Consider the following 8194-nt stretch of genomic DNA (forward strand, 5'->3'; position numbering starts at 1 on the left):
GAATTCTATCTGCATCTTGAAAACCTACAGTGCTTACGTGTCAGAATGATATTGTGGAAGAAGTATGCACTTCTGGGGCTGAAAGAACTGAGTGGAAACCCACCTCCCTGATTTATTATTTGTGTGACCTTCAGCCAGTTTCTTAAGCTCTCTCAAGCTCAGTTTCTTCACCTGCAATATATTTTTCACACACATCGCAGAGTTGTTTTGAGGATGGCAGATCACATAATCAAACCACTCTCATAGCCCAAGTTCAACAAATAGTAGCTGTTGTTACTATTTATTCTCCAAGTATATATGTGCACCCAATAGAGTAGGGTTATCTTCCATGCTGGTCTCTGCAATGAGTTCAAAGAAGTGTAAAAAAACAGTACCTGCCATTTGAGGCAGTTGGTACATACTGATGACTTGCAATGCAAACCAAAGAGGGATGTAAATCATCTTGAGCAGTTTGTTTTTCTGGGCTTTCATTTCCTGATCTAAAAAAAAAAAAAAGTCAGCTGGTTTAATTGATCTTCAAAATTTCTTCCAGGGCTGACATTCTGTGGTTCAAAGAAGCATCCTGTCTGTGAGTAGTTAGGACTAACCCATGAAATGAATGGGACTTTGACCAATTGAACACACTGGCTATGTATGAATTGCCAGAGATAGGTGGAAAGAATGAAAAGTTATCATGTCCAGTTCTGACCTCAGGACCTTACGAACAATGTAACTGTCATTCAACTGCATCGCTTTTCACGTGTCCTTTGGACTCACAGTCTATCTTTGGCCCTAAAGACACCGTGAACTGGAACAAAATGGCAGGCAGCTGATTCAGAAAGAAACTGCACACAAAACACATAGGAGGCAGTCACTCCAGCCATGAAAATGGGCCAAAAAGGAAGCGTTTAATACAATTGACTTAGCATGGAGCTAAATTATAGCCCCTGGAATCCCAGCAGTGCTGAGCTGGCCATCCGACACTAATGAAAATCAGCCGTTTGTTCTCAATATTTTCTGACACATTTTGGGTTTTGTCCTTGTCTTTGAGAAATAACAGGAGGATTTCAGCTCGGGTGCCATTGTATTCAAGGCTTTCTTTTAATGTACAATTGTCTATGAGATCACAGACGGGAACACATGATATGTCACCCAATGATTTCATAACAGAACTAATTTCCATTTGAAGAAAGGGACAAAAGGTGGTAGCGTAGTGCTCCTCAGGAACATCGTCTCATGCGGAGTGATGGGCTCCAGTACAAAGCTTAGGCAGATCAAGCCCAGAAACAGCCAAAAGAGACAGGTTGTGAATTAGAGGCTGCCCACGGTGACAGTACCCTGATGGAATAAGAAGGGCTGGAAAGATGAGCCTGGGGAGGGCGACCGACATCTGCTGGTGTAAGTACTAACAGGAGAGCCAGCAAACTCAAACTCCATGGAAAATAGAGCCCACGTCTGGTACCCACAAGGAGAGAGGAGATCGTCATAAGCGTGGCCTTAAAGAGTTGGGGAATTCAGAGCTCTCCACTGGTAGACATGCACAGAAAATGCTTGCTGATAAATATTTACAGACTACCTATTATATCAACCCTGTTGGGCTGTCTCTCGGTGTCCCATAGGGAGGCCCTGCTATCAGAAGTGGTCTGCCCAATGTCCGGACACAGATGGTAAAAATAGAGAAACAAAACAGATCTTATGGTTCCTCTTCTACATCTCATGCTCATTCTCTTCCAGCTAGCAGTGAAAGGGAGTTGATCAGAAACTATTTCTCAAGAAATTAATTATAGAAACAACCTCTATTTCCGTGTCTTTGGGGTTTTGCCTCTTCTGTGACCCAAATTGTCACCTTTTATTTTTGTTGAGGTGTTTCGAAAGGGAGATGTAGAAACAGCTGAGCACATTTTAGAGTTTTACTTTTAAAACAACTGCATCAGCTCTTCTTTTTTGGTTGGCAGTGGGATTAGATTGGGACAGGAGCAGGAAGCTTCCAGCTCGCTGAAGGTCAGCAGGAATCCACAAAATTGGCCTCTTTACTTCTAGCCCTTCTTCCCCAGGTCCCAGGGCATGTATAGAAGTTTATTTATGTGATTCTCCGTTTTTTTAGCTGTCTTAAAGAAAGATGCAATTGGGTAAGAGTGAAAGTACCCAAGTTTTGAAGGTTCGCTCTGCGTGGAGTTGATCACCAATAAATATTCTATGAGAGAAAGTATGACAAGGACAGAAAGAGAAAACAGAGAGGGAGGAAGGAAGGAAGAGATAGAGCCAGGGAGGGCGGGAGGCTAGGGGCGAGGGAGCTGGGGAACTTCCTGCCTAAATGTAACTGCTTCTAATCACCATCTAGTGTAATTCTGGTATTATTTTAAGAAAATCATTTCAATCTAATCAGAACCACATTTTATGCTGGGAAGTCCACTAGACTTAAGCTTGACTCAGTTCTGAGTGTTTTTTTAAAAGATTTTATTTATTTGTTTATTTATTTGAGGGGGGTGGGAGGAGCAGCAAGGGGAGAGAGAGAATCTCAAGCAGACTCCCCGCTGAGGACAGGGCCTGACTTGGAACTTAATCTGCAACCCTGAGATCACCACCTGAGCCAAAATCAAGAGTTGGATGCTCAACTGACTAAGACATCCAGCACCTCAATTTTTTTTTTAAAGTATCTTTGAGGGATGCTTGGGTGGCTCAGTCAGTTAAGCATCTGCCTTCGGCTCAGGGTCCTGGGATTGAGTCCTGCACTGGGCTCCTTGCTCAGTGAGGAGCCTGCTTCTCTCTCTCCCTCTGCCCCTCTGAACTTCCATGTGGAGAGCTGCACGAGAGCCTGAAAGACAATTATACTCATCACTTTGGTTTCTTAGGAATTATTGAGAGATAGCATTATTTTTACCCACTTAGTGTCTATACAACCTATTCATTAACAGTGGCATGAATACAAGCAATGATTTGATAATATTTGTGAATCAAAAGCTGACATGCATACACATGTAAACAGACACCCGGGCACATGTCTTACCTGCTTCTGAGACGGTCTGTCGGGAAGCAAAGGCATGCAGGGGCCCGAGGAACTGCACACGGCTCCCTCAGAGGGGAATCCTACCTAACCCTGTAGGGGATTCTTGACGAGGAAAATCAGGGGCCGTGAAACCAAATGGTTTAGTGACTATTTCTTTGTTGGTGAGGACACCGGAGAAGCCATTGTCCTTGTGATCTGTCACAGCAGGCTTCTGCTCGGAGTGGAGAGAAGCAGAAAAGTGGAGGGTTCTGTCTCAGGTGTCCCTGGAGTTAAGATGCTCCGCATATGGCTCACATGGGGCGTCTCGGGGCAGACGGAAAGGGGCGACAGGAAAGCAGATGCGGCCTCTGGGGTCTGAGAGGAGGCTGGACCTGACCAAGAGTGAGGGAGGAAAGTCTGGTCCCCCGGTCCCTGCACTCTGTCCCTCCGGGCCACTCCAGGCACAAGCAAGCACAAGACCAAGGAGGCGCTGCAGGGGAGACGGTGAGCCTACGGAAGGAGTCTGGGCTTGTCAGGCATGACCTTCTGGCATGACCTTACCTGAATCTGCAGCCAGCTTACAGCAAACCAGCGGAATGAAACAAAAATAACGGAAAACAAACACCACCTCTAGAGATCTGGTTTGGTCAGAGAGCCAATCTCGGGGAGCTCAGAGAGGCTGGTGGGCAGGGGCTCCCCTGGTTTCTCGCTGTTTGTTCTGGGACAAGTCACTTACTTCGAGAAGGCTCCAGAATCCTCATTTGCAAGGAGCGAGAGGTGGGAGCAATCTGCTCATTGGGAGAATTGGATGAGGCGATGGAAGGAAAGTGCTAGCTCAGTGCATGGAAGCCGTGATTGTGATGATTACAACCTAGCCCTGACATCAAGTGCTTACTTGGTCATTTATGGGGAACAGTCAGGAAGAGGGGGAGCAGTTATGCAAATCACAAATTGCTCTATGAAGGGGAAAGTGGGTCTGGAATCCACTCTTAGAACTGAGCCATCTACCCAGATGCCCACCATCTCCACACCTGGGGCATCTTTGTCTAAATTTGCACCATGGCACTCTGTGGGTTAGTCGAGGCGCTGGAATGGAATCTGGGCAGGGAATACAGTTCTGCCCCTTGACAGTAAGGATGATTCTAAGTGGAACCCTCTTTTCCTGGCACAGCCCTAGCCTCATTATTACACTCCCATCCCCGTGCCCAGCTGACTACCATGGAGGTAAGTCCAAGTTCCTGGCCAAGGAGACAGTCAAATCTCCAAGCAGATGTTGGAACTTGGTCCACCATAGTTCCCTTGTACCATGGGGGTGCTGGGACCCGTACGCTTCAGGTGTGAAAGGGAGGACACTTCTCAAGTCTCTGTCTCTCAATCCAGCACTATTTCCTTTCTCTACTCCTCTCTTCCAGGTCCATCAGCCTGGGCCCTCCAACCCTTCCCTCAGGAGAGTCACACTTTCCCCAAGGAGATGAGCTTCTGAAGCTCCCTCCTCAAGCCTGAAGCCTCAGGTTCCAACGATGGGCACGAGTCCCTCCTTCAGATGTTCTGTGCTAGGAAAGGGGGACGAGGAGGAGGACTCGAGTCTCAGGAGTCGGAGAAAGGTGCATTTCTACATCTGTGTCCTGACCGGCCAGACTGGAGCCCGCTTACCTCAGGAGCGTGAGAAGCAGCACCGGGAGCTAAGGCCAGCATTAACTCTCTGGGAGCAGCATAGTCTCATTTTGTTATGGGAAAGGAACATTCCTTCTGTTCTCATGCATGGGACCTTGCCCCTTGTGAAACAAAAACCCCAGCATATTGGACCAAGAGGGACTTGAGTCTTTCCTGGACCTGGCTTTGGCTCTAAATAAGAACACTTCGGCTGACAGGGTGCTCCATCTACTTGCCATCCTGGCAGGGCAGCCCAGCTCATATTAGCTTATATGTTTTTAATTCCAAAATATTCTTCCCAGTTAATGGGTTCTCATTTTTTTCCCTATAAGTTTATTCCGCCACTGTTATTCATGACAATCTGTCACCAACTCACAGTCCATATTCTGAGAGAGTCTGGGAAAGATGGAAACTCTTCTTTCCCTGACAGTTCCTACTTCTGTCTGTGAAATAAGGCCAAGGAGCTGCCTCCTTCCTCCTCCATGGGCCTACGAACTAATGAGGGTGAGTAGCTGGAGATGTGGGGTCTCCTCAGAAAACCATGTCCGTGTAAGGCTTTGGGCTATTAAGTTAAAATGGACATGGAGGCTGTGTACTCTACTCACTATTTATGATACATTAGCAGGGCCGTGTCTGGGCCAAAGTATGTGCTGATTTATGAATCATGTCTGCTTACCTTATAACCACTCTACAGAATGACCTGGAATGAGGTACGTGTTGGGTGAGAAGAGAAAATCTCCTCAGGGATGAGGGGCATACCATTTTTGGTAAATTTCTACTGCAGGGTCCCCAGTGTACAAGTCTTCCAGTTACCTTGTGTGGTCCCCTCAACACAGACTCTGGGCTTAGCCATGTGACGGTCTTTGGCCAATGGCCACATCCTATAGCATGGGTGCTGAGGTGAACGTGGATGTAAGGCACTAGAAAAGTAGCCCGGATGGTTTCTCAGGGGGAGATCAGAAAGCTTCTCTGCATCTTGCCATTTGCCAGCCCAAAGCACTCAGCAAAGATGTCCTGCAAATCTACCTAAGCACCGTGGAGATCAACTGTGCAAGTCTTGGCTGCAATTACCAGGTGACTTGGTCAGGGAAAGGGTTGGGGCTACAGAGCTGAAGATAATTAATAGACATCAGAGAATCTGGAGTGAAATGTGGATGGTGAGAAGCTGAAGTCAAGTTGTCATGCAGGCAAATGCTGTGTTACCTTGTTAGTCAATGTCCACTTAGTACATTCATTTTGGGTCACCTGCGCACAAAAGCCCTGGTTGGAGTCCATTGGAAATTCAGAGCTAGAGGAATCCCCCAATGAAAAGGGTTCCATCTTGACTGTGGTTGAGGCTCCGCCTATTCCTTCATTCATTAAATAAGCATTGACAAAATGAGCTCTTTTGGTTAAGGTATTCTGTGGAATCAAGATAGCTTAGTGGTCTTGTGATGGGTCGATCTTTAAAGTTTATGGTGATTGCTTCTCAGGACCTGTAGGATGAGTGGTTCAGCAGGTTTTGTCAGAGTATAAAGGCAAACGACCCGCAGAAACTAGGTGTTGGGGTCAAACCCTAGAGTCCCTCAATCATCAGTTTCTGACCAGCATGATGCACATCCCTATAAGGGCTAGAGGGGGTTCTAGTTGCCATGAAGCTGCACCTAAAGGCCAGTTTGGAGACCAGTTACCCCAGATTGTGTAATTGGCAAGCTGCAGTCTGATCCCCACTCAGGAACCCAAGGTGCTATATCCTTCCCTAGTGCTCACAAGACCCCAGACAGAGAGGATGACTATTTCCAGGTACCCAACACTGCTGATCAGGAGGGGCTTCTAAAAAGCATGAGGTCTGGCTCTCCTGCTTCAGGACCTGGGTGGAGTTGGCTTTCTAGATGGCAAACATCACTTCAGGGCTTTGGTGCACCCTGTGGCAGATGGATATGGAGATGAAGCCTTTTCCAGATGGAGAAAAGGTGTTTAGCAAATGAACAAAAGCGGAAGAGCTTAGGGTGTGTTTGGAAGAACAAGAAAGAGTCTAGTTAGGAAGCCCACAAAGTCTACGACGAGAGACATAAATCTGGGTGTGATTCAGAGAGCTTGGAATTCAGGGTGTGGCATTTCTATTTTTAATTACTGCGATCTCTGGTTTTCTTCCAATGTGAGAGGGATGCAGGTAGGGATTGGGAGGGAATACTAAGTTCAATTTCAGCGTGTGAAGTCAGTTTTCAAGGTCCCTGAACAGATCTCATAGTAACAGATCCCAGAATGAATAATTTCTTGAGTGGACTGTGTGTCCAGAGCTGCACTTAGTCCTTCCCCGTGCCCGCGAACACCCACCCATCTGAACAGGAGAGACTGGGATCATTCTTTTCATCCTTGGTGAGTTCTGAAGGGGCGGAGATCCTTGACCTCTTCTCAAAGAGCCAGGGTAAGGTGGAAACCTTGACATTTACTCAGTAAAGATTAGCCAGGGAGAGAAATGTAGAATGGAAAAGGATAAGAGGGAGGGAACTCTAAGGGTTTTCAAACTATTTTTGGCAGCAGCGTCTTTTTTCCCCCCAGTGAAATCTTGCACGGAAGCCCAGAGCTGGATGAGGAAGACAGAGCTGCTCTGCTCTGGGTGGGGTCAGGGAGGTTCTGCTTCCCCCTCATTCCCCCGTGAGTCCTGTCATCACCCAGGCGGCAGCCTCTGAGGAGGTCTCAGTCTGGTTGTCCTCTTAGCAAAAGGAGAAACCCTTCAGGAACTTTATGCTTTAAAGTTCTATTGCAGATTCAGCCTTAAAAGGAAGGAAGTCTGACTCTTGCCACAATGTGGATGAAGCTGGAAGACAGGATGCTGAATGAAATAAGCCAGTCACAGAAGGACAAAGACTGAATGAGGCCACTTCTATGAGGTCCCCAGAGGAGTCAAATTCATAGAGATGGAAAGTAGGATGCCATGTGGTGCCCAAACACTGGGAGAGGGAGGGAAGGCGAGTTAGTATTTCCTGGGTAGACGGCTTGAGTTTGGGAAGGTAAGGAAGTTCTAGAGACGGATGGTCGTGATGGTTGCCCAGCAATGGGAATGTGCTTAGTATTGCTGAACTATACACTTGAACATGGTTAGGATGGCAAATTTCACATTCTGTATATTTTAACACAATAAAACAAATCTAGGATTAAGAGTTGGTGAAGAATATAAGGGAGTGATGGCCACAGTCACTTGAGATTGTCCCTTCAGTGACGTTTTCAGAACTGAAACTGATGACCCAAGTGCTTGTCTTTCCATTGAAAACACCCAGCCTCCTCTTACGGGCCCCAGCGGCTTGGCTTCAGTGGCATGGTGGGCCTTGCATGCTGTCAGCCGACCCCGGACCCCACCTGTCTCTTCTTTCTGGGCAGGAGGGGTTGAGCACGTCCTCAAGAGACCCCTCTACACCTCAGTGCGGCCCATGGGAGAGGCTCAGAGTCTGACACGAACATGACCCTATCACCCCCCCTGCGTTCACTTGCTTCTATTTCTTTTCTCAGAGCCAGGGTTGGATTTGGAAAAGGTACACTGGGATTAAATCAAAAAACTGTCTCTAGCTTTCATTTGACTGTAAGCCCCTGACTCTC

This window comes from Callorhinus ursinus, unplaced genomic scaffold (genome assembly GCF_003265705.2).
Source record: "Callorhinus ursinus isolate GAN/ISIS: 27379988/994484 unplaced genomic scaffold, GSC_fseal_2.0 scaffold32, whole genome shotgun sequence".
Lineage (NCBI taxonomy): Eukaryota > Metazoa > Chordata > Mammalia > Carnivora > Otariidae > Callorhinus > Callorhinus ursinus.